We start from the raw sequence: 27,649 nt of genomic DNA, 5'->3' as shown, positions 1-27,649 counted from the left end.
GTTGTGATGAGACAAAGAACCGAGGAACATACACTCGCGTGACATTTCCATGTCAGGATTGTCTAATGGGGTATTCTTTAGATCCTCCCGAGCTTCATAGTTTAAAGTTAGGAATTGAGAACAATCGTGATCAGGGTTAGGGTTTATTGTGATCCACACAGTCAAAGGCTTTGGCATAGTCAATAAAGTAGAAATAGATATTTTTCTGGACCTCTCTTGCTTTTTTGATGATCCAGCAGATGTTGGCAATTTGATCTCTGGTTCCTCTGCCTTTTCTAAAACCAGCTTGAACATCTGGAAGTTCACGATTCACGTATTGCTGAAGCCTGGCTTGGAGAATTTTGAGCATTACTTTACTAGCGTGTGAAATGAGTGCAATTGTGTGGTAGTTTGAGCATTCTTTGGCATTGCCTTTCCTTGGGATTGGAATGAAAACTGACCTTTTCCAGTCCTGTGGCCACTGCTGAGTTTTCCAACTTTGCTGGCATATTGAGTGCAGCACTTTCACAGCATCATCTTTCAGGTTTTGAAATAGCTCAACTGGAATTCCATCACCTCCACTAGCTTTGTCCGTAGTGATGCTTCCTAAGGCCCACTGGATTTCCCATTCTAGGATGTCTGGCTCTAAGTGAGTGATCACACCATCAAGTGGAAGGAGGTGAGAGAAAAGGGGAAATTTCATTGCATATCTGTTTCTTTTCTTCTTGAGACCTTCTAGTTTAAAGAGATGGCTCATAAAGCTCTTGTCTCTCAAATACTTTTCTCTGTGATCAAATAAAAGTGGAAATATTTTTAAAGATTTGTTATGCCAACAAAGGTCCATCTAGTCAAGGCTATGGTTTTTCCAGTGGTCATGTATGGATGTGAGAGTTGGACTGTGAAGAAAGCTGAGTGCCGAAGAGTTGATGCTTTTGAACTGTGGTGTTGGAGAAGACTCTTGAGAGTCCCTTGGACTGCAAGGAGATCCAACCAGTCCATTCTAAAGGAGATCAGCACTGGGTGTTCTTTGAAAGGACTGATGCTAAAGCTGAAACTCCAGTACTTTGGCCACCTCATGCGAAGAGTTGACTCACTGGAAAAGACTCTGATGCTGGGAGGGATTGGGGGCAGGAGGAGAAGGGGACAACAGAGGATGAGATGGCTGGATGGCATCATTGACTCAATGGACATGAGTTTGAGTGAACTCCGGGAGATGGTGATGGACAGGGAGGCCTGGCATGCTGCAATTCATGAGGTCGCAAAGAGTCGGACAGGGCTGAGCGACTGAACTGAACTGAACTGAACTAGGAGGATAGTGCTTCCTTAGTTGCCGGGAGCCGGCATATTGCATATTGAGTGCATATTGCATATTGAGTGCAGCACTTTCCACAGCATCATCTTTCAGGATCTGGAATAGCTCAACTGGAATTCTATCACTGCTGGGAGCCAGCGTGAGGAACTCCGCCCATGACAAAGGTCATGAGGAAGGAGGCTTGGCATACGCAAAGGCGGGATCGAGCCTCAGGAGTCCCCCTGGAAATTCTCGAGCATCTACCCCCAAACCAGAGTCTGCCTACTTTCTGCTTTGTGCTTTCACCTACACCTCTGACTTTACGGGGGGCTGTCCCCCACTACCTCTCTCTGAAAAAAGAGTTAGCTTACAGCTCCAGTTAATAATTCCTGGGTGTGACAGTGTTTAACCTACAAACTCCTTTGGAAATCCTCTAGCCTGCCTGAATAGGTTTTTCCGGCCACATGTGATTGTTCAGAGCCTCCCAACTGTGAGAGGCAGGAGGTGTTCTAAACTGCCTAAACACAGATTCCTTTGAGTAGTTAAAAGATTGATTAGAAATTGTATTGGTGAAGGGTTTTTCACTTGTTGGGCCAATGTTTGCTGCTAAGTCTCCATACTCCTTACCTACTGTGTCCTTGGCAGTGTATTGATTGATATAATGGGTGTATAGAAATGTAAAATGCAGCTTTGTCCAATGCTTTTTTGGAGGCTGGTGCCTGACTTCGGAATAATCACCTTTAGAGAAAAATAAGTTTCTTAAAATGTTAACAGGCCTCCTGGCCAGAAGATGATGTCAATCACCTGAACTTTTGCATATGATAAGTTTGAAAGCCTGGCTTCGATTAGGACCAGGAACTGCTGTCCTTGCATGACTCCACCCCTTCCCCCATTATCCTCTATGCACAACTTAAGGTATAAAAACTACTTTGGAAAATAAAGTGCGGGCCTTGTTCACCAAAACTTGGTCTCCCCATGTCGCTCTCTCTCCCAAATTCTGGCTGAGTCTCCATCTGGAGCGCGGAACCCACCATGCTTGCTAATTATGCCTGGGCTTCTAAGATCCGACCGGGGAGGCCTCAGTGTCTCCTCTCCTTCAGGAGAACGGAAGGACGCCTGCGGCCTACGTAAGTGGTGCAAACTTCTTGTCTTGAAGTTTTATTGGTCTCCCGCGTAAACCAAGCTAGTCAGCCTCTTTTCTCCACTGAATTTTCCTACTGAGCTATCCTTATTCTATTACTCTTTGTATCCTTAATTAAAGTGTAATTAAGCAGTTGTTTCCTGACCCTCACCTATGCCGTCTCTCCTTCGAATACCCTGGATCAGCTGGGGCTGGACCCCGGCACTTAGTGGCTGAGTGGTAAAGAATCTGCCTGCATTGCAGGAGACTTGGGGTCAATCCCTGGGTTGGGAAGGTCCCCTGGGGAAGGAAATGGCAACCCACTCCAGTATTCTTGCCTGGAAATTCTCATGGACAAAAGGGCCTGGCAGGCTACAGTCCATGGTGTTGCAAACAGTTGGACACGACTTAGTGACAACGCAACAAGAAGGTAAAAAAATATGGTGTTTCTTTGGTCTTAAACTCTGAGGTGAGGGATGGTGCTTTGTAGCAGGCAATGGCACCCCACTCCAGAACTCTTGCCTAGAAAATCCCATGGATGGAGGAGCCCGGTAGACTGTAGTCCTTGGGGTCGCTAAGAGTCAGACACGACTGAGCAATTTCACTTTCACTTTTCACTTTCCTGCATTGGAGAAGAAAATGGCAACCCAGTGTTCTTGCCTGGAGAATCCCAGGGATGGGGGAACCTGGTGGGCTGCCATCTATGGGGTTGCACAGTGTCGGACACGACTGAAGCAACTTAGTACCAGAAGATGCTGAAAAGTTTCTAACTAGATCATATACTACCCCACCTTCTCTTTTCTTTTCTCATTATTTCCAACCCATTTAATTTCTTTCTTCATGAAGTCTTGTAAAAAGAATTGAAGTTCCTGCTTATAAGTATGCCTGTTCAGCTATCATTGTGACCTCTTTTCCTTTCTAGTTGTTGCCTTAATGGTGTTGTTACCTGTACAAGATATTAGAAAGAGAGGGCAATTTATTTAGAATGATGTCATGATGATCTAACCTTAAGAGTTGGTATTACAAAATAAAGCACAGTTCAACCTATTCATGTGATTTTTTTCCCCTACAAATGGTTTTCCTCTCCTTACTTAAAAATAAAAGGATTAAAATGTCAGTAGTATTCAAAATTGAGAAATTATGTTTCAGCATAAAAATTATCAAGAAGAAAAGTTACATTACAGATCTTTCTATGAGACCCACACAAAAGAGGGTTCTATGCTATTAAGTTTGTCTCTTTTTTTAATAAAAATAATCTGTGTACATAATTTTTCACAAGCTAAATAATATACAAAGATTCACGATTGAAACAAAAGCAGCCACATATGCTTGTGTGTGAATCCTATTCCAAGGTGACATTCACTATCAATTAATTTTAACACTTTCTTGTTTCTCTTTATATTTCTAAATGCCACATTATGTTTTATTTCTAAATAGAACAGAATTTTTAATCCTAGATTGTTTTTTGACTCTTTACTCTGGTAAATGAAAATTTTGTACTTTCACTTATCCCTGTTCAACCACACACTTCTGCTCACACCAGTACAGTGATAGCAGAATTTGGGGTTAATACTCAGAAAGCATTAACCTTCCAAGAAAAATATTGACAAACCACACATCATCAAAACTAAATATTGGGACTTCATTGGCATTCCAGTGGTTAAGACTTTGCCTTCTACTGCAGGGAGTGGGGGTTCGGGTTCGAGATCCCTGGTCAGGGAGTTAAGATCCCACCTGCCTCACTGCCAAAAAAAAAAAAAACAACATAAAAAGCAGAAATGATATTGTAACAAATTCAATAAAGACTTAAAAAAAAAACTAAATTAAATCTTCTGGTCATAAAAGTTCCCCATTAAGAAAATAAACACGCAAGATTCTGGCTACAGAATGTATTCTCAACAAAAATACACAAGAAAGAGTAACCCAGCACGTGGGCACCTTGTCTTTGCATAACAGAAAGAATAAATACAGAGGCAAGAGTCTTCTGCAGGAAGAGAAATGGCTATTCTGCCATTTCTCCAGCCAAGCAAGGAGTCAGACAGCAATGCTCAGATATCTCCCCATCATCTTTCTGAGTGCAGTATTAATTGTGGAAGCAGAGAGTAGAAGGGAGAGGAGGCTTGGGAGTGATTGGTGGAAAGTAATTCTAAATTTCAGTTCTTTGTGCAGGTGAGACTGTCCATCATACTTTTTATTGATCACATGAACAGATTCAGAAGTGCTTTTTGTGTTGTGTTGCATGCTGTGAGCTTTCAGCCTATGACATCTAAAGTTCACTATGGTCATTCTAAGTCCCCCTGTACACCTGCGCAAGCTCAGTGGGCTGTTGGCAAGTTGTTTCCATGGGTTCCCTATTGTTCTACAAAAGCTTGGGGGCTCTCAGTTAATCATTTTGTTTCATTTTTGCTTCTACTTCAGGGGCCTTGAGTGTGCAAGATGCAGGATGTGCTTATAAAAAGATTTTTTTTCTACCAGAAAAAAAAAAAAACTGTCAATGAAAAATTAATCAGTTGATCTAAGAAAGGAATGAAAAATTGTATTCAAGCCAAATTGAGAATCATAACCAGGTAACAGATTCTCAGGAAGCTGTGAGAGCAGTTCTGTCCATTAGAATTTAAAGCACAGTTATATGGGTTTTTTTCAGACAGAGGGCTGTACAGTAAATGACATGTTAGTGACAATTTGCATACTCCAAATCTGTAAGTACAAAGTAGTGGGTTATTGCGGTCCCATACAATATCAAGAAGGAATGTTATCTTAAAAGGACTTTTTCTTTAAATTTTTAATGAAATATAGTTGATTTACACTTTGTGTTAGTTTCAGATATATGTAGAATAATTCAGTTATATATATATTTCAGTTTCTTTTACATTATAGTTTATTGCAAGATATTGAATATAGTTCCCTGTGCTATACAGTAGGTCCTTGCTTTTATTTTATACATAGTAGTGTGTATCTATTAATCCCAAATTCCTAATTTATCCCTCTTCCCTTTTCCCCTTTGATAACCATAAGTTGTTTTCCATGCCTGTGAGTCTATATCTGTTTTGTTAATAAGTTCATTTGTATCATTTTTAAAGATTCCACATGTAGGTGATATCATACATTTGTTTTTTTCTGTCTGACTTACTTCACTTAGCATATCATCTCTAGACCCATTCATCTTGCTGCAAATGGCATTATTTCATTCTTTTTTATGGCTGAATCCATTGTGTTAAATAATATAATGTTGGGTGTTTTAAATAGTATAAAACTTCTGGAAAACAGTTTGGCAATTTTTTATGAAGTTAAGCATATACTTACCATACTTCTCAACTCAGCAACTGCACTCCTAGGTACCATAACTTTTATTTGCAATAACCCCAAACCAGATATAGAGCAGTACACCAACAAAAAAGCAGAGTAACAAAATGTGGTATAGTCATACAGTTAAATACTGCTGCTGCTGCTGCTAAGTCGCTTCGGTCGTGTCTGACTCTGTGTGACCCCATAGACGGCAGCCCACCAGGCTTCCCCATCCCTGGGATTCTCCAGGCAGGAACACTGGAGTGGGTTGCTATTTCCTTCTCCAATGCATGAAAGTGAAAAGTGAAAGTGAAGTCACTCAGTCGTGTCCAACTTTTCGTGACTGCAGCCTTCCAGGCTCCTCCGTCCATGGATTTCCAGGCAAGAGTACTGGAGTGGGGTGCCATTGCCTTCTCCAGTTAAATACTACTCAATAATAAAAAGGAACAAATGGCCAAAACATCCAACAACATGGGTGAATCTTGAGATTTGCTGCTCTAAAATTCACCAAAACTCTGCTGAATGAAAGAAGAGAGACCCAACAAAGTCCTTATTGTAAGATTCTATTTATATAATGCTCTAGAGCAGGCAAAACAGATTATGCTATTTCTTCAGGCAGGGTTTTAACTGGGAAGGGACAGAGGAAAATTTCCGTGGTGATGAAAGCATTCCGTGCCGCGCAGGCATTAGTATGCATTTGGTAAAACCTTGACAGACACAATTAACATTTTGGTATTTCCCTGTATGCAAATTATATTCAACAAAAATATATTTAAAAAATTTTTTCAGTCATATTTTTGATCCAAGAGGCATGACCTGATACGTTTCCCCCTCTGTGGAGTTAATGTGTCTGGATTTAAGTTATTATTTTAAAAAGTTTTAAAATGTCTTTTTCCCCCAAAGACTTCAGGGATTTAAATAATTCATGTTCACAGATTGCGCCCAACTTTAAATTGAACTAAGCATACTTAGTGTGTGAAGATCATTCCCTAGCAGGTGTAAAGCAGCTGTACAGTGGGCAAGTGTCTGAGCGTTACAAGAAACCTGACTAATGGATTCATTGTCACACAGAGCATGATTTTATAGTGTTTCAAAGGTGTTGAAAAATTTTAAACCAGGAGACTTATTTGCTATTTTGCTGGGATGCCTTAAACAATGGGTTATTCTAAAATATTTAGTTGACATATATTTGCTAAGACACAGAGGACATAGCCCTACCCAGAGCCGCTTTGCAAATATTAATATAGTGCTGAGACTAATTTGCTAACAAACATATCAATCTCATTTATCTAACTTAGTGTTGTCCTTGTAAGTCCTTGGATCTAGATCCTCATTTAAATGATATGCTTTTTGATTAAAACCTTGAAGTCTAATGGTAAAAATCACATGAAAAATACCTACTACAGATTTTAAAACTTGGCTTAGTCATATTCTTATTCAAATATAGTTCCAGATTATACTTGATTATTATTTTTTAAAATTCTATTCTCAAAAAACTATGAATAATTTTGTAATAATCTATGAGAAAAGAACCTGAAAAATAATTTATTTATATGTATATATCACTTTCCTGTATATCTGAAGCTACCACAACTTTGTAAATCAACTATACTTCAATTAAAAAAAAAAATCCTCAAAAGATGGTAATTTGATACCATTGAAAACATTTAGGAGCTCCATTTTTAGGTCCATAGAGCAGGCAGAGCTACTAAGACTTCATTAAGATTTTAGCCAAAGAAGAGACCAAAGTAAGAAATATTTAGAGGACAGAGTCCATAGGACTTGGTGACCACGGGTCCTTAGAGATATGAAAGGGAGAATTATTCTCAAATTTTTGACAAGAATCAAACTATTTGACCTAGCAAACTGTGTTAAAACTTACTAATGAAGCACATTTTTAAAAATTCATGTATGAAAATGGAGATGGGTAACTGCATTTGTCCATTTCAACTCCCTGGGTTGAAATCAGGAGGCCTATGCAAGCTACATATCTCAAAGGACCCCTACACATATTGGAGGCACAAACCATAAGGAAACGAATATGGTGATGGGTAACTTTGGCAGACCTCATCTTAAGAAATTGGAAGTTTTTTACATAGTTCTTCCTTTCTGTTCCAACCATGACTTCTTGTATGTTTATGGTTGTTGAAGCATATTGGGGATAAGCATCTTGCATTTGACCTCTACACTGGTCAGTTCAGTCACTCAGTCATGTCCAACTCTTTGCGACCTCATGGACTGCAGCACGTCAGCCTTCCCTGTCCATCACCAACTCCCGGAGTTTACTCAAACTCATGTCCATCGAGTCAGTGATGCCATCTAACCATCTCATCCTCTGTCATCGCTTCTCCTCCTGCCTTAAATCCTTCCCAGCATCAGGGTCTTTTCCAATGAGTCAGTTCTTCACATCAGGTGGCCAAAGTATTGGAGTTTCAGCTTCAGCATCAGTCCTTCCAATGAATATTCAGGACTGATTTCTTTTAGGATTGACTGGTTGTATCTCCTTGCAGTTCAAGGGACTCTCAGGAGTCTTGTCCAACACAATTCAAAAGCATCAATTCTTCAGCACTCCGCTTTCTTTATAGTCCAACTCTCACATCCATACATGATACTGGAAAAACCATAGCTTTGACTAGATGGACCTTTGTTGGCAAAGTAATGCCTCTGTTGGCAAATCAATCTCATCACTGCTACTCTTTGGTTAGATTTAATGCCAGAACCAAAAGTCCATTTGAGAGATATTGGCAAACACTAGCATTGAATAGATTCAGATTTTCTGCATATTTTCAACTAGAACATAAAACTGTGTCTCCTGGGCCATTCTGTACATTTCATCAACAGACGGTGTCACAGTCGATTGCTGTGCTCTTGTACCAGTGTATAAAATCTAAAGCAGCCATCCAAGGGTGCATTAAATATAGAATGCCTGAGTCATTCTGTCTTACACGGAAACATATGGGAATCTTTGCTTCCTAATAAAGAAAACAATGGGGGGTGGAGGCTGTTACCATGGGATTAATCTGAATCACAAGGCTTTCAGACTCAGCAAGCAGCTTGAAATGTGCAACAGTTTTTGGTTGTTAACTTTCAAGCAAAATGGAATTTTGGAGCAGGAGTATTCATTGCCCCTCAAATTTCTAAAATTCTCAATTCCTCATTGACCACTGAAGCCCAGATGATCTCCTCAGCTTAACATTAAGCTCCTTTAGACAATATTTTATTAATCCTGTTCACTACACACTTTATTTCTCTGAAGACTAAGCCCAGTTTACTACCAAATTTTAGCCATCTTCCGACACACACACACACACACACACACACAGTCCAGAATGAATGTACTTGATTTCACCTTCCCATTTGAATCTTCTAGTGTCAGTCTGATGTGGATGAGGCCATTTGATTCTATCTCTGAGCTAAATTGTACTTGGATTCAGGGACAGAAATGCAAGAACAGAGAGTAAGTGCTTTGTAACTGGGATGATTCTTAAATTCCAGAGGTTCTGTGTGTGCCTTAAGGACAACTGAACGGGTGGCATCATGTTCATGGAACTGAATTTGAGGAGTTGCGTGATGATCTACACTGTTTCTACTTAGGAAAGTGCAGAGAAGTGAAAGAATATGTTTTCCTTCATAGATGTAAACTTACAGAAGTTTATCCTCTGTAATCTATGCAGACTCAATATTAAACCCTTAGGTTAGAGAATACAGCTGCTTTGTACATGTTGACCTCTCTCCCTCCCTCCGTTTCTCCTTCCCTCCTCCTCTTCCTTCCTTCCTTTCCCCTTTCCCTGCTTCCTCTCTTTCTTCTTCCCTCCCTTCTTCTCCCTCCCTCCCTCCCTCCTTCTTTCCCTTTCTCCTTTAGTCTGTTCTTCCCTCCATCCTTCCTTCCTTAGTGATTAAGGACAACTAGATAGTATATCGAAAAGCAGAGACATTACTTTGCCAACAAAGGTCCGTCTAGTCAAGGCTATGGTTTTTCCTGTGGTCATGGTTGGATGTGAGAGTTGGACTATGAAGAAAGCTGAGCGCTGAAGAATTGATGCTTTTGAACTGTGGTGTTGGAGAAGACTCTTGAGAGTCCCTTGAACTGCAAGGAGATCCAACCAGTCCATTCTGAAGGAGATCAGCACTGGGTGTTCATTGGAAGGATGGATGCTAAAGCTGAAACTCCAATACTTTGGCCATCTCATGCAAAGAGTTGACTCTGGAAAAGACCTTGATGCTGAGAGGGATTGGGGGCAGGAGGAGAAGGGGACAACAGAGGATGAGATGGCTGGATGGCATCACCGACTTGATGGACATGAGTTTGAGTGAGCTCCAGGAGTTGGTGATGGACACGGAGGCCTGGCGTGCTGCGATTCATGGGGTTGCAAAGAGTCGGACACGACTGAGCGACTGAACTGAACTAAACTGAAGGTGTTCATCTGCTGCTTGATACTATTGGCACATCATTGAGACCTTTAAGTCAGTTCCAACCCAATGGTCCAAAACCTTCATTTGTCACTAAAACCAAAAATAAAGCTTTAGGGCTTCTCTAGTCCATATTGTCCATCTTTGAAATTCTAGACATGAATCTCATTGATGGCAGGATTTACTGTCTTCTAGTTCTAAGTATTGAGAAGCAGTTTATTTTCATGTCAGTAGTCACATAATCAGTGTCCTCTAATGAAACAGAAAAACGTATTCCTTCCTTAAGTATTCACAATTTAAAATAATGAACTCCAAACAATTGGACCTCAGGAACATATTTAGTCAGAAGATGAAATTCTAAGTTAGAGTACGGAAAATGTTGGCTAAAGTTGAAATGATCACAAAATATTATTTAACTCTCACAAATCCTTAGGAACTGACTTATAGCAGGTAGTTTTATTTTCCTGAAAGTATATACTCCCTATTCTACCCACTCATCAACCACCTGCAATTTCTTGGTCATCCATGCCAGTCTTGATGGCAATACAAACATGGTTCAGTTCTGTTTATGAGAATCCAATGGATGGCAGCACAAGATGTTCAAGCTATAAACAATGGAAAGGAGAACAGAACTCTGCAGATAATGGGCTTTCATAGCATATTTCTGATGCAGATTGTGGCCTAACAAATAATTTTTTTTTTTCATGCATCTGAGGTTTAAATTCCAATTACCAAAAGTCTGCTTTTCTCTTCACTACAGGTGGGTAAATGCCAAGGCGCCCCCTTGAAACAGGATATATAAACCATCAGTTTCTTGTGAATGACTTTAAGGGAGTGAAATGAATATTTTACAGCCTTCTTGAGCAGGTTAACCATCAAGAGGGAATTGATTGACTGAATAGTTGTTGGACTTTGGCTAAATGCTAGGTCCATCTGCTTGATAGTCAGACATGTGTGCTCTAGAGTGGAGAGTAAAATGATTTATATCTAATGTTATATAAGGTACTTTTATTATTTACAGTGAAAATTAATCACAAATCAATCCTTAATGCTGATGTGTGCATCTCTGTTAATATAAGAAACTTAAAAACTGTCAAAGCATCATTTCTCAGGGATTTTTCAGAGGTACAGAAAATTTCAATAAACTATAAATCCCAAAGAAATAAATAATACTCATAATTCCTGATTTTCATTCACATTTGGGCCCATGTGTGTAAGTCATATTTTTCTAGAAAGGAGGTTGAACTAAAGACAGACAATATGCTAATCAGTAGCTCCAAGATAGCTTTTGTATTTGAACTCCTACAAAGCCATGAATGCTTCATTTATATAAAAAATATGCTATGTTAAAAACACTGGGGTGGTAGGGGAGGGCCTCCCTATACAGCATGTGGGATCTCAGCTCCTTGACCAGAGTGGAACCTGTGCCCCCTGCAAAGGAAACACGGAGTCTTAACTACTGGACCACCAGAGAAGTCCCTAACAATATATATTTTTTAGCTTCTAAATATAGATAGCCCAATCATTGTTGAAAGCTTCAAGGGAGTTTTTTGATACTCTTAACAATGTAAATTCTGTGAGTATTACTATAAGAAAGGTTTCTCTTTAAAATGACATATCTCTTCAAATGTCCATTTTAAGGTCAAGCTCTATATTTTTATCCTGATATTTTTAAATTCCAAAGGATTTTAGGAAGCATTCTAGGTCAAAAGGAAGACTATGAAAGTTTCAAAATACTACCAATGTTCTTATGGAAAGAATTAAAGTGTCAAGCTAAGCATAGTATAAAAACCAGGGCAAAAACACCAAGTAGAAAATAGGAAAGAGACTTCAGAAACACCCCAAGAGATGGCTAGTCTGTAGGAAGGATAAAATAGGAAATTGTGATAATGTTCCTGGAAAATTAATCTAATTTTTCACAGTGTAGAGATGTTTTATGGTAAAGATATTTTCCTGTTTCTGTAGATAAGAAAAACAAGGGAAAGAATGAACAAAGACACATATAGAAAGATATAATATAATATTATATAAATATATATTTTATTAATATAAAATAATATAATATAATAATTCTGTATTATATACAAGGATTAAAACAGACATAATGGAAAGTTCTCAATTTCCCCTTTCTCTCTTTTTTCTTTTTTTTCGTTACCTCCATACATTCCCTCTCATATTTTGCTCAATCAACAAAACTGAAAAAAAAAAAAAGTTCTGGGAAAGTACCGTTAGGTATGGGGATGGGATTCCACTAACAGTCCTGAGCAGAAGCACAAAACCTAGAAAGTCTCCAAGTTTCGCAACAGTTAAAACAAAGTGACACCAGAGCCAAACCACAGGGACACGTCGTGTCCCGACCTTGTCGTCACCTTCTAAAACTCCCAACTGCTTTCACTCAGGGAGTTACCCATCTTCATGTCTTCCTTGATCCTTATCATCTGAATGAAGCCTTTCATCTTGGCCTGAGTCACAGTTTCTTTTTCTAAAGAATAGTCTATGAAAAAAATGTAAAAAGACTACCTGAAAGGAATTCAGTATTAAGATTGCTGTAAAGAATCAAGGAAATGTGTAAGATACCTATGCCTGAAAAGGATTTTGATTATAAATTAAAAGATTTATTAATTTATGTGGTTTTTCTCAAGCCTAGGGACATAAGTTGAATACTTCAGCTCCCGAATTATGGATAAGCAGACTCTAAAAATCATGTCTGGCCTAATTGAAAAGAGTATTAAACAAAAGTTTTATTTGTGAGTGGAAGTCATGGAGTTCTTCTTCATTCAGGTGAACATCCTATGGGAGCGTACCCATCTAAGACAGCACCTGCCAGATAACGCTATGTAGAGGCAATAAACCTAACGAGAGAGAGAAACTATCATCAAACTATATAGTTTTCTTCACTGTTGCTTAGTAAGACCATTCTTTAGATCTCTTCAATATAAAACCATTTAAAGCTTTTTAAAACTATATATAATTATTTAGATTCATGGCCCCATAATATTGTCATATTTAAACCCTTGTGGTCCTCATTCCAGGGTTTCATGAAGCTCACAAGAGTTTCTAAAGAGCTTGGAAACCTCTAGGGTAAATATTGTGTTAGAAATTAATTCTCCCTCCACATTAAAAAGTGTGTCTGTATACCTGAGGCACTTAGATCTGTTTCTAACCAGCTTAGTTGATACTATTTAGAGAAAGAAAAGGGAAGATTCCATGATACCCTGCGATATACATACTTAGGAATTCATTTGGAATGTAGTTGTGAGAATCAGGTTTGTAATGCATTCTGTTGCAAGTCAGCACTGATTAAGCAATTCCAAATGGCTACCTAAAATTAAAGATTCCAATTTGGCTATATTCTAAGAGGCCTGGAGAGTAGGAAATGAAAGAATATTCTAATGAAATGTATTTTATTTGGGTATGGATATTTTTTCCAATTGTAGGTTTATACTTCATTTTAGAAAATTAACGTTTTAATCTAATTTAGGTGAGATGGTGAACTGCAATGAACAGATTTTTGATTCGCTTCTAATTTTGGATAACTATTGATTTCATATTAAACTACACCAGGACATCATCAATGAAGAAATGTTTCTCCCCTTATTTTCCGGTAATATTTTTGGTCTTGGGTGACATTATAGCAGCATGCAAAGCTGTAAAAGAGAGAGAACACCTATTGAGGGACTATTTTGTGCCAGGTTAAGTTTAAGAGGGACTTCCTTGGTGGTCCAGTGGTTAAGACATTGCAGAGGGCGCAGGTTCAATCCTTGGTTGGGGAACTAAGATCCCACATGTCACATAGCCAAAAAATAGAAAACAAAACAAAAATAAACTTTTGGGCATCCCTTGTAGCTCAGTTGGTAAAGAATCTGCCTGCAATGCAGGAGAATCTGGTTCTATCCCTGGGTCAGGCAGATCCACTGGAGGAGGGTTCAGCTACTGACTTCAGTATTCTTGGGCTTCTTTTGTGGCTCAGCTGCAAAGCAGGAGACCTGGGTTCAATCCCTTGCTTGGGAAGATCCCCTGGAGAGGGGAAAGGCTACCCACTCCAGTATTCTCTATAGTCTGGAGAATTTCATGGACTCAACATTCAGAAAACTAAGGTCATGGCATCTGGTCCCATCACTTCATGACAAATAGATGGGGAAACAATGGAAACAGTGAGAGACTTTATTTTGGGGAGCTCCAAAATCACTGCAGATGGTGACTGCAGCCATGAAATTAAAAATGCTTTCTCCTTGGAAGAAAAGCTATGACCAATCTAGACAGATCAGATAGGTTGCTCAGTCGTGTCCGACTCTTTGCGACCCCATGAATCACAGCACGCCAGGCCTCCCTGTCCATCACCAACTCCCGGAGTTCACCCAGACTCACGTTCATCGAGTCAGTGATGCCATTCAGCCATCTCATCCTCTGTCGTCCCCTTCTCCTCCTGCCCCCAATCCCTCCCAGCATCAGAGTCTTTTCCAATGAGTCAACTCTTCGCATGAGGTGGCCAATGTACTGGAGTTTCCAGCTTTAGCATCATTCCCTCCAAAGAACACCCAGGGCTGATCTCCTTCAGAATGGACTGGTTGGATCTCCTTGCAGTCCAAGGGACTCTCAAGAGTCTTCTCCAACACCACAGTTCAAAGGCATCAATTCTTCGGCGCTCAGCCTTCTTCACAGTCCAACTCTCACATCCATACATGACCACAGGAAAATCCATAGCCTTGACTAGACGAACCTTTGTTGGCAAAGTAATGTCTCTGCTTTTCAATATGCTATCTAGGTTGGTCATAACTTTCCTTCCAAGGAGTAAGCGTCTTTTAATTTCATGGCTGCAGTCACCATCTGTAGTGATTTTGGAGCCCAGAAAAATAAAGTCCAACACTGTTTCCACTGTTTCCCCATTTATTTCCTATGAAGTGGTGGGACCGGATGCCATGATCTTCGTTTTCTGAATGTTGAGCTTTAAGCCAACTTTTTCACTCTCCACTTTCACTTTCATCAAGAGGCTTTTGAGTTCCTCTTCACTTTCTGCCATAAGGGTGGTGTCATCTGCATATCTGAGGTTATTGATATTTCTCCCGGCAATCTTGATTCCAGCTTGTGTTTCTTCCAGTCCAGCGTTTCTCATGATGTGCTCTGCATAGAAGTTAAATAAACAGGGTGACAATATACAGCCTTGACGAACTCCTTTTCCTATTTGGAACCAGTCTGTTGTTCCATGTCCAGTTCTAACTGTTGCTTCCTGACCTGCATACAAATTTCTCAAAAGGCAGATCAGGTGTTCTGGTATTCCCATCTCTTGAAGAATTTTCCACAGTTTATTGTGATCCACACAGTCAAAGGCTTTGGCATAGTCAATAAAGCAGAAATAGATGTTTTTCTGGAACTCTTTTGCTTTTTCTATGATCCAGCAGATGTTGACAATTTGATCTCTGCCTTTCCTAAAACCAGCTTGTGCATCAGGAAGTTCACGGTTCACATATTGCTGAAGCCTGGCTTGGAGAATTTTGAGCATTACTTTACTAGCGTGTGAGATGAGTGCAATTGTGTGGTAGTTTGAGCATTCTTTGGCATTTCCTTTCTTTGGGATTGGAATGAAAACTGACCTTTTCCAGTCCTGTGGCCACTGCTGAATTTTCCAAATTTGCTGGCATATCGAGTGCAGCACTTTCACAGCATCATCTTTCAGGATTTGGAATAGCTCAACTGAAATTCCATCACCTCCACTAGCTTTGTTCGTAGTGATGCTTTCTAAGGCCCACTTGACTTCACATTCCAGGATGTCTGGCTCTAGGTCAGGGATCACACCATCATGATTATCTGGGTCATGAAGATCTTTTTGTACAGTTCTTCTGTGTATTCTTGCCATCTCTTCTTAATATCTTCTGCTTCTGTTAGGTCCATACCATTTCTGTCCTTTATTGAGCTTATCTTTTCATGAAATGAGCTCCTTTGGTATCTCTGATTTTCTTGAAGAGATCCCTAGTCTTTCCCATTCTGTTGTTTTCCTCTATTTCTTTGCATTGATCACTGAAGAAGGCTTTCTTATCTCCTCTTGCTATTCTTTGGAACTCAGCATTCAGATGCTTATATCTTTCCTTTTCTCCTTTGCTTTTCACTTCTCTTCTTTTCACAGCTATTTGTAAGGCCTCCCCAGACAGCCATTTTGCTTTTTTGCATTTCTTTTCTATGGGAATGGTCTTGATCCCTGTCTCCTGTACAATGTCACGAACCTCATTCCATAGTTCATCAGGCACTCTATCTATCAGATCTAGGCCCTTAAATCTATTTCTCACTTCCACTGTATAATCATAAGGGATTTGATTTAGGTCATACCTGAATGGTCTAGTAGTTTTCCCTATTTTCTTCAGTTTAAGTCTGAATTTGGCAATAAGGAGTTCATGGTCTGAGCCACAGTCAGCTCCTGGTCTTGTTTTTGCTGACTGTATAGAGCTTCTCCATCTTTGGCTGCAAAGAATGTAATCAATCTGATTTCGGTGTTGACCATCTGGTGATGTCCATGTATAGAGTCTTCTCTTGTGTTGTTGGAAGAGGGTGTTTGTTATGACCAGTGCATTTTCTTGGCAAAACTCTATTAGTCTTTGCCCTGCTTCATTCCGTATTACAAGGCCAAATTTGCCTGTTACTCCATGTGTTGCTTGACTTCCTACTTTTGCATTCCAGTCCCCTATAATGAAAAGGACATCTTTTTTGGGTGTTAGTTCTAAAAGGTCTTGTAGGTCTTCATAGAACCGTTCAACTTCAGCTTCTTCAGTGTTACTGGTTGGGGCATAGACTTGGATTACTGTGATATTGAATGGTTTGCCTTGGAAACGAACAGAGATTATTCTGTCGTTTTTGAGATTGCATCCAAGTACTGCATTTCGGACTCTTTTGTTGACCATGATGGCCACTCCATTTCTTCTGAGGGATTCCTGCCCGCAGTAGTAGATATAATGGTCATCTGAGTTAAATTCACCCATTCCAGTCCATTTTAGTTTGCTGATTCCTAGCATGTCAACATTCACTCTTGCCATCTCTTGTTTGACCACTTCCAATTTGCCTTGATTCATAGACCTGACATTCCAGGTTCCTATGCAATATTGCTCTTTACAGTATCGGATGTTGCTTCTATCACCAGTCACATCCACAGCTTTTGTTTTGTTTTGGTTTGGTTTTTTTGTTTGTTTGTTTGTTTTTTGTTGTTGTTGTTTTTGCTTTGGCTCCATCCCTTCATTCTTTCTGGAGTTATTTCTCCACTGATCTCCAGTAGCATATTGGGCACCTACTGACCTGGGGAGTTTCTCTTTCAGTATCCTATCATTTTGCCTTTTCATACTGTTCATGGGGTTCTCAAGGCAAGAATACTGAAGTGGTTTGCCATTCCCTTCTCCAGTGGACCACATTCTGTCAGATCTCTCCACCATGACCCACCCATCTTGGGTTGCCCCACAGGCATGGCTTAGTTTCATTGAGTTAGACAAGGCTGTGGTCGTAGTGTGATTAGATTGACTAGTTTTCTGTGAGTATGGTTTCAGTGTGTTTGCCCTCTGATGCCCTCTTGCAACACCTACCATCTTACTTGGGTTTCTCTTACCTTGGGCGTGGGGTATCTCTTCACGGCTGCTCCAGCAAAGCGCAGCCATTGCTCCTTACCTTGGACGAGGGGTATCTCCTCACAGCTGCCCTTCCTGACCTTCAATGTGGGATAGCTCCTCTAGGCCCTCCTGCGCCTGCGTAGCCAGGGCTCCGGGTAACTCCTCTCGTCCGCTGCCCCTGGCCTCCGGAGTGGGTTGCTCCTCCCTGCCGCCACCCCTGGCCTCGGGCGTGGGGGCGTGGAGTAGCTCCTCCCGTCCGCCGCCCCTGGCCTCGATGGGCGCGCCATAGCACAGGCGGCTGTGACAGGCGCGTCATAGCGCAGGCGGCTGCGACATGGCGAGCCATAGCGCGGCCGAGAGGAGACACCCCACGTCCAAGGTCAGGGGCAGAAGCCGGGAGGACCCCATGCCTGAAGGGCGGCGGCCAAGAGGAGTTACCCCACGTCCAAGGTCAGGGACAGCAGCCAAGAGTACCAGACTGGGACTGCGCAGGAACAGCCGAGAGGAGCTACCCCACGTCCGAGGTCAGGGAGGGGCGGCCGAGAGGAGATACCCAATCTAGACAGCATACTAAAAATCAGAGACATTACTTTGCCAACAAAGGTCTCTCTAGTCAAAGCTATGGTTTTTCCAGTAGTCATATATGGATGTGAGAGTTGGACTATAAAGAAAGCTGAGCACTGAAGAATTGATGCTTTTGAACTGTGGTGTTGGAGAAAGCTCTTGAGAGTCCCTTGGACTGCAAGGAGATCCAACCATCCATCCTAAAGGAAATCAGTCTTGAATATTCATTGGAAGGACTGATGCTGAAGCTGAAGCTCCAATACTTTGGCCACCTGATGCAAAGAGCCAACTCATTTGAAAAGATACTGACGATGGGAAAGATAGAAGGCAGGAGGAGAAGGGTACGACAGAGGATGAGATGGTTGGATGGCATCACTGACTTGTTGGACATGAGTTTGAGTAAACTTCTGCGTTGGTGATGGACAGGGAAGCCTGGCAGGCTGCAGTCCATGGGATCACAAAGAGTTGGACACAACTGAGCAACTGAACTGAACTGAAAATTTGAGAGGCATTTTTCTACAATCTTTAAACAGCATTAAGAAGTAGACATTATAATCGTAAAAGCATGATGCTCAGAAAGGCTTAATGACTCATCCCAGGAAACAAAGATGTAAAAATCAACATTGCAAACAAAACCTTTCTGTTTAGGCACTAATTTGATGAGGACAAGATTACTCATGTGCTCAGTCATTTCAGTTGTGTCTAACTCTTTGTGATCCATGGACTGTAGCCCACCAGGCTCTTCGTTCATGGAATTCTCCAGGCAAGAATACGGGAGTGTGTTGTCATGCCCTCTTCAAGGGGGTCTTCCTGACCCAGGTGAACCTGGTCTCCTGCATCTTCTGCATTGCAGGAGAATTCTTTACCACTGAGTCACTGGGGAAGACTTGTCTTGACAAGGACAAGACCAAGTCTCTTGAAATGTGGACTGTGGATTTCCGTTTGTCTTGTGTGTGTGTATGTGTGTGTGTGTGTGTTAGTTGCTCAGTCGTGTCCAACTCTACGTGACCGCATGGAGTATAGCCCACCAGGCTTCTCTGTCCGTGGGATTTTTTAGGCAAGAATACTGGAGTGGGTTGCCATGCCCTCCTCCAGGGGATCTTCCCAACCCAGGGATTGAACTCAGGTCCTCTTGCATTGTAGGCAAACTCTTTACCATCTGAGCCAGAAGGGAAGCCTTAGCTCTCATTTATTTGTATGCATGTACATACATTATACACATATATACATATTTATATACACACATACACACACATATATAATTGAAACTATAGTATGTGCAGTTATAATTATACCATATAGTTATAATAGTACACTTATTAAAATTATAATTTCCCCTAAATGATAGAAAATTATTTCTCCTGTCAAATCCACAACAAATAATCCTGATTGTCAGGTAGCTCACCTCCTAGTGATAACCCAATCAGGCATCTTCCCTTTTACTGCTCTACCATTCTCAGCACTTGGCTTCTGAGATTTTCCTGCTAGCTGCTTCTAGATGGCAAGAGGAAAAAGAGCAGGCAAGGTGTCTTCTCTTTTATAAAGTTGTTCCACATTTAACTAACCATTTAAGCATGCACTGCATTGGCATTGATTATATTCACAGTGTTGTGAAATCATTAGCACTATTTCCAAAAAATTTTAATATGTATAAAGTGTTGTAAAAAAGGACAACAAAAAGAATATGTCACAGACTGTACATTGCTCTCTAAGTCTAAAATATTTACTACCTGGGCCTTTACATAAAAAGTTTGCAGATACTTGCTTTAGACTCAAATAACTAGCTAAAACAAATGCCCTTGGGGCAAAAAGACCGCAAATATCTGATCCACCTCTCAGTTCTGTGGACCCTGGATAGTATTTGTTTGCTTGCTTTACAAAAGGTTGTTTTTTAAGAGAGGTTATATGTTTACAGCAAAAAATGAGAGGAAACTATGGAGATTTCCCATATACCTTCTCTCTCCAGAAATCCCAACCTTCCGTATTATTAATATATCTCACCAGAGTAGTACATTTGTTACAACTGATGAACCTACCCTGATACTTCATAACCACAAAAGAATTCATCATTTACCCTAGGATTCATCTTGTTATTGCACATTCTGTGGGTTTGGACAAACGTATAATGACATGTATACATCATTATATATCATACAAAGTATTTAAAATTAACCACATATCAAAACTGGTAAGTGCGTGCTAAATTGCTTCAGTCATGTCCCATTCTTTGAGACCCTATGGACTGTAGCCCACCAGGCTCCTCTATGGGATTTTCCAGACAAGAATACTAGAGTGGGTTGTCGTGCTCTCCTCTGGGGGATCTTCCCGACCCAGGGATCAAACCCACGTCTCTTACATGTATGCAGCCAAAGCAGCACTCAGAGAAAGAATCATACACCTAAATGCATTCACTAGAGAACAAAACAAAACCTTGAGATAAGTACAATTCTTTTTATTCTTAAAACACTAGAAAAGGAGCAGAAAAATCACTGTCCTCTTCCAAGTTGAATGGCCGAATTGATAATGATGAAAGCAGAGGACTTTCAGTTAAGGTACTGGAAAATCATTACTCAGAAAACAACATACTGCTTATAGCTAAAAATGTTGACTAAATTACTTTATGGATTTTCTTGAAAAGTATAAAATAATTGACACCTAGTGAGAAATTATCAGAAAAAGTAAAAGGGAAAACAAAGCAAAGATTCCAGAAATAAAGGCAGATGCCAGAAGTTATTTTGCTTTATGAGTGTTTACCATTTCTAAAGTTTTAAAATTTGTGTTTAGGTCCATAAAATTTAAAGAGGCAAAATAGTCATCAAAATCCATGGTATGCACAAGATGGGGAGTATAATGTACATTTTAGTGTAGACTTCCACCACAATAATTAACAAGATGGACTTCTTAAGTAAGCCAATGGTCATAGTCTGATGACAATGGGAAACGCAAGCCTTGAAACTGATGTCAAACTGTCCTGACTAGTAAAACCTTTAGGAAACTTTGTAAAACATTTGTACATCCTCTCCAGACACAGCTTTCTCTTCCTAGACCTCAAATCACCTCTCCAAATAAATTTTTAAGAATAATGAGCAGCAGAAAGTTAGAGATATCTCAGCATTTCAGAACACAAGATTTTATAAGCAAGAGTCAACTGACAAAAATTGAATGGAAAACCATCTCCCGGAGCTTACTCAAACTCATGTCCATTGAGTCAGTGATACCATCCAACCATCTCATCCTCTGTCATCCCCCTCTCCTCCTCCCTTCTATCTTTCCCAGCATCTGGGTCTTTTCAAATGAGTCGGCTCTTTGCATCAGGTAGCCAAAGTATTGGAGCTTCAGCTTCAGCATCAATCCTTCCAATGAATATTCAGGACTGATTTCCTTTAGGATGGATGGTTTGATCTCCTTGCAGTCCAAGGGACTCTCAAGAGTCTTCTCCAACACCACAGTTCAAAAGTATGGTCTACCTCTCACATCCATACATGACTACCGGAAAAACCACAGTTTTAACTACACAGACATTTGTTGGCAAAGTAATGTCTCTGCTGTCTAGGTTGGTCATAGCTTATTTTCCAAGGAGCAAGCGTCTTTTAATTTCATGGCTGCAGTCACTATCTGCAGTAATTTTGGAGCCCAAGAAAACAAAGTCTGTCACTGTTTCCATTGTTTCCTCATCTATTTGCCATTAAGTGATAGGACTGGGTGCCACGATCTTCGTTTTTTGAATGTTGAGTTTTAAGCCAACTTTTTCACTCTCCTCTTTCACTTTCATCAAGAGGTTCTTTAGTTCCTCTTTGCTTTCTGCTGTAAGGGTGGTGTCATCTGTGTATCTGAGGTTATTGATATTTCTCCCTACAATCTTGATTCCAGCTTGTACTTCATCAGTAGTAATTATGAAAATAATGCAAATCAATTTTCTTCTTTTCTTCATTAGCTTTGGGAAAGTTTTAAAATATTGATAATAGGTTGGAATAGTGTTGGAAAAATTAGCATTCTCAGACAGTATTGGTGGTGCTGAATATTGTTATTCTAAAAATGTGTTTGCCAAGATCTCTTAGAATTTAAAACTCACATATGACACAGTAATTTCATTTCTAAATTTTTTTCTATATATTCACACCAAAGTATGCCAAGGTGATTACATCAACATTCTTTGCATTATTATATATAAAAGACAAAACTAGAACTGCCCAGATATTCATCATAAGAGAACAGTCAAATCTATCATCATACTCCTGTTCATTAGCTTTCTAAAGTAGCCATAAGAAGGAATGAGATAGATTTAAATGTCTTGATATGCAAGGAAATCAAAGCACTTTTAATATGAAAAAAGCAGGGAGCAAAATAGAGGTAAATTATATGGTGGTACAAAAAATTGTATACATTTTTAAGTGAATCTATTTTTTAGAGTAACACATGAAAAATGTTAACTGTGATCACCTCTGAGGAGAAGAACCAGGAGTCTGAGGGAGAAGGAAAACTTTTACTTATTGTTTATACTGGTTTGCTTTTTTTAAAAAAGTATATGTGTGTATTGGTGTGCTGCGGTTCATGGGGTCGCAAAGAGTCGGACACGACTGAGCGACTGAACTGAACTGATTAATATATATATCTCATTTTAAGAAATTAAAACATTTATTTTAAACAATAATTTTAAAATTTAATTCTTGATAATTTCAAACATAGTTTTAACTAATTTATTTATGTGAAACAATTTATTTAAAACAATGAAAACCCTAATCTCCCCCTTAAATAGTCCTGTGGAGACAAACCCAAGCAAATGTCACTCTATCCTCAGGGTCTATGTGCTCCCTGGGGACGGAAATATAAGAGCTCAGAGTCTGTAATGTTTCTTGAACTTCTTTCACTGCAAACTTGCAATCATTACATTTACAGAAATCTCAGGTTAGATAACACTTAGTGTTTTTCTTCAGGAAACAAGAGTAGAGTTTTTTAATTGTTCAACCCGTGGAAAGTACACAGTCTGCTTATTCAACATTTTTATATTCTCCAACAGTGAATTGGACTTTCAATCTGTGACTAGGCTTTCAACAGTGACTAGGCTTTCAATCTGTTCTTTATTAACTTTTATTGGCTCCTAATTTGAAATGTATCTCTTTTTTAAGTTTATACTTCCTTTAATCAAGAAAACTATACCAATGTTCTTATGCTGAACTAGAAATCAATTTGTAGTTTATGAAAAATTACATAGATATTGCCTCCATTTAGGCTTTATTTGTGGTTAATGTGAGTATTTTTCCCTCTAAAAATCTACTTTTGCAAAGCCAGTCTTTATCATTTTTCTGAGTGAAATCATATGGTGACTCTAATTTGAGTTGATTCCTGTAAACAAGAAAAAGATTACCATACACCAAAATCAGCAGTCTGGTCCTGTCCTGCAGCTCTGCCCCGCAACACCCACCAAATAACTCCCTTTTCAGCCTTATGCCTCTGGGTGTGGAATTCTGATTTTCACTGTTACCACTTACAGCGTTGGGCTTCAGTGGTGCAAAAACAGTTTCCCAAATTATTTCCAAACTCAATCCACCCTTCAGTAATTACATTTGTAGATAATGGAAAAGAAACCATTAACTCAGAGTGCTTTTAAGTCATAATTAATTGCACATGCAAATGCACTGCTAAATTTGGATGCTCAATTAGATAGCTAATTGCATCGAAAATGAAAGTGTGCCCTTAAATTGAAGACCATGGGCCCTGGCCCACCTGTGTGCATCTTCTTGCTTAAACAAGCAGGTCTCCTTTCTCGATACAATTGTAGGTATGGAAAGGGGTGAGGGGAGGGAAGTACCACCTGCAGAAAGTGGAAGATGTAGCCAATCATAACTGTCACACAGTCTATTTCAAACCAGAGCCTCTGAAGATGAAGCACCCTGGGGATCACAGGAGTTTTAGGTGTTCTTTGGAAGGACTGATGCTAAAGCTGAAACTCCAATACTTTGGCCACCTCATGCGAAGAGTTGACTCATTGGAAAAGACCTTGATGCTGGGAGGGATTGGGGGCAGAAGGAGAAGGGGACGACAGAGGATGAGATGGCTGGATGGCATCCCCGACTTGATGGACGTGAGTTTGAGTGAACTCCCGGCGTTGGTGATGGACAGGGAGGCCTGGCGTGCTGCGATTCATGGGGTCGCAAAGAGTCAGACACAACTGAGCAACCGAACTGAACTGAAATACATTCAACTCATAAAGGAAATGCTGTGCTTATACAATAGTTCTTTCTTTGAAGGCACAGGAGGTGTTTTCTCATGAGCCTATAACTCCCTGTAGTACCTTGAAGCTTCTGTGATAAGAAGCTAGTGGTTCAATTAGAAAATTTAAATGATTACAACCAGCATTATTACTAATAGATAGGCTGCCTTATATTTGTATAACAATGACAATATAATATTTTACATTTTTTGCTCATCCCACCACAATTCCACGAGATAAATAGGAAATGTACATCTATGCACATGTTAAGCACAGGAAGCTATGATTCAGAAAAGTGAAGTGATTTATTTCCTCAGAAAGTCAATAACAGGAAAGAAACTGCCCTATTTTAAGACAGCCTGGTGGTCTTTCATGAAAATGGTAGTGAGTGCTAAAAATATACGTTGCAAAATAAATGAGCCTAAAATCTCTAGCATGCTAAGATAAATTTGAAAATTTTGAGATGATTTTGTCAATTGAAGCATAGGCAACCTTAAGAACAAAAGTAGTATGTTATGCAGAATAATGGCCCCTCAGAGATACCCGTGGGGAACCCTAACCTGTGAACATGTTATGCGTGCTCAATCGAATCCAACTCTTTGTGACCTCATGGACTGTAGCCCATTAGGCTTCTATGTCCATAGCATTTTCCCCTCAAGAATATTGGAGTGTGTTGCCATTTCCTCCTCCAGGGGATCTTCCTGACCCAGGAATCAAACCCGAGAATCCTGCGTCTCCTGTGTGGCAGGCATCTTCTTTACTTCTAAATCACTGGGGAAGCCCTGTGAGCATGTCAGGTTACCCTGAAAAGGGAAATTAAGGTTGCTGATCAGCTTATCTTTAAAGAGGACCTGAAAATAAGCCCTGGATTATATGATGGACCCAGTGTAACCACAAGAGTCCCTAATAGTGGAAAAGGGAGATGAATGGAGTCAGAGGGAGACATGACTCTGAGTCATGTCTCATAGTCAGATGCAACATTGCTGGTTTTGAAAATGGAGAAAAGAAGCTGTGAGCAGAGAATATGGGAGACTCAAGGAACTGGAAGAAGCAAGGAGATCCATTTGCTCCTCAGATCCCCTGAAAGGAACACAGCCCTGCTGACATCCTGATGTGAGCCTAGTGACATCCGTGTCAGAATTCTGACCTCTAGAATTGTAAGATGGAAATTTGTACTATTTTAAGCCAGTTACCTCACGGTAATTAGTTATGACAGCAAATTAAAAATGAACACAACTTGCATCTAAAACGTACACAGCTGAAATGCACACAAACGCTTGTAGAATAAATGAAAGCTGTTTCCTAGGTGCTGTGACTCTCAGGGTGACATAACTACACATGGCATTTGCCTCTCAACCCATCTCACTCCATTAGTTCTCAGAAACCATTCCTGACCTCTTCCTGAGCGTTTCTCTCATTTATTGAAATCGCTGGTTAGAAGAGATTCACAAGCCCTTGTTTTGCAAAGACAATTGTTTCTGTTTTTCATTTTACCCCAATAATACGTGTCAGGCTCTGTCAGCGGAGGTCCACTGCATGCTGAAATACACTACTTTGATGGCCAACTCTCCAATTCTCTTTTAAACACCAGATGTGGTGTGTTGAGTTGATTTCTCACTTACTTTTGAGAGATGTGAAACATAACATAAAGCTGTGCTTGAGGACATGATAAGTGGGGTAAAAGAAGCCTGATTTGCTTTCAGTTAGGTTGAATTGCAACTTGAAATTAACGGCTGTGTTCCAGCTATCATTGTTAGAGTAAAACTTGGAGAAAAATAGAATTTTATTGATTCTAAGACAGCTTTTGTACATCAACATATTAGAAATCAACAGTCATCATAGGGTCAAGGGTATCTTAGCATTATTTCCACCCGGTGGATGTAGACAACTTGGTGAAGACTGTTCCTTTTTGTCATCACTTCCATTAATTTACTGATATGCACATTGTCTCCTACTGCAGATGAAGTTTAATTGGTATTGAATGTAAGTTAGAATGGAAGCAAAAAGACACAGACACAGCAGGGCATAAACTTGCTCTTAGTGACACAAATATTCATTACTGGTGGAATAACTAAAATTTTACTTTTTTTTAAAGCAGAGCAAAAACCAAGGACTTAAGAGATAAAATATTGACAAGTAATGAAGCTATATTATGTTTTTCTAATGCGATACGTACAAAAGGATTGAAAGATGAGGGAGGGAATAAATTGGGAGTTTGGGACTGACATACACACACTACTATATTTAAAATAGATAACCAACAAGGTGCTGCTATACAGCACGGAGGACTCTGCTCAATACTCTGTAATAACCTATATGGGAAAAGAGTTTGAGAAAGAATAGATATATGCACATGTATAACTGAGTCACTTTACTGTACACCAGAAATTACACAACCTTGTAAGTCAATTATACTCTAGTATAAAACTTAAAAATTAAGAAAAAATAAAGGATTGTTTCATTTGATTCTAAACAATGTAATTGAAAGTAGAAGAAATTAACAAGTGTCTCAGAAGAGATGGAAGAAATTTCAGGGCAATGAGAGGCTAGTGTGACTAATCCATGGATTGTGTAGTACATGTATTAAATCATTGCTTCATAATTTTATCAGGAGCATTCTTCTTTTCCAGTAATACAATCATTGATATTTCAGACTAGGTAAAAAATAACAAGTAGAAAAATGAAGGAACAAAATGAGTGTTTCATTTTATATTTTGCTCCAGTAGCATGATACAGAGCAATTTTGAATAATAGAATATGGAAAAGGAAAGGTAAGTTTTCCGAACCTTTATTCTGATCTATGGGCTTCCCAAGTGGCTCAGAAGTAAAGAATCTGCCTACCAAGCAGGAAACATGGGTTCAATCCTTGGGTGGGGAAGATGCCCTGGAGAAGGAAATTGCAACCCACTCCAGTATTCTTTCCTGAAGAATCCCTTGGACAGAGGAGCCTGGTGGGCTAAAGTCCATGGAGTCAGAAAAGAGCCTGATATGTCTTAGCCACTAAAACAACATTCTGATCTATAAAATGTTGGTAGCTCAGTTGGTGAAGAATCTCTCTGCAATGCAGGAGACCCCAGTTCAATTCCTGAGTTGGGAAGGTCCCCTGGAGAAGGGATAGGCTACCCACTCCAGTATTCTTGGGCTTCCCTGGTGGTTCAGCTGGTAAAGGATCCACCTGTGATGTGGGAGACTTGAGTTCGATCCGT

General features: G+C 39.8%; 1 long non-coding RNA gene across 1 annotated transcript in view; it reads left to right on the top strand.

Annotated features, from left to right (window-relative positions):
- Positions 1–1,521: 1,521 nt before the first annotated feature.
- LOC129630089 (uncharacterized) overlaps positions 1,522–27,649 on the top strand; it is an 82,648-nt gene continuing 56,520 nt past the window's right edge. The window contains exon 1 of the long non-coding RNA XR_008703513.1: positions 1,522–2,397. This is a non-coding gene — a long non-coding RNA (uncharacterized LOC129630089). The remainder of the gene's footprint in view (positions 2,398–27,649) is intronic.

The sequence above is a fragment of the Bubalus kerabau genome, chromosome 16 (assembly GCF_029407905.1).
Source record: "Bubalus kerabau isolate K-KA32 ecotype Philippines breed swamp buffalo chromosome 16, PCC_UOA_SB_1v2, whole genome shotgun sequence".
NCBI lineage: Eukaryota > Metazoa > Chordata > Mammalia > Artiodactyla > Bovidae > Bubalus > Bubalus kerabau.
This window is presented reverse-complemented; position numbering and strand designations above follow the sequence as displayed.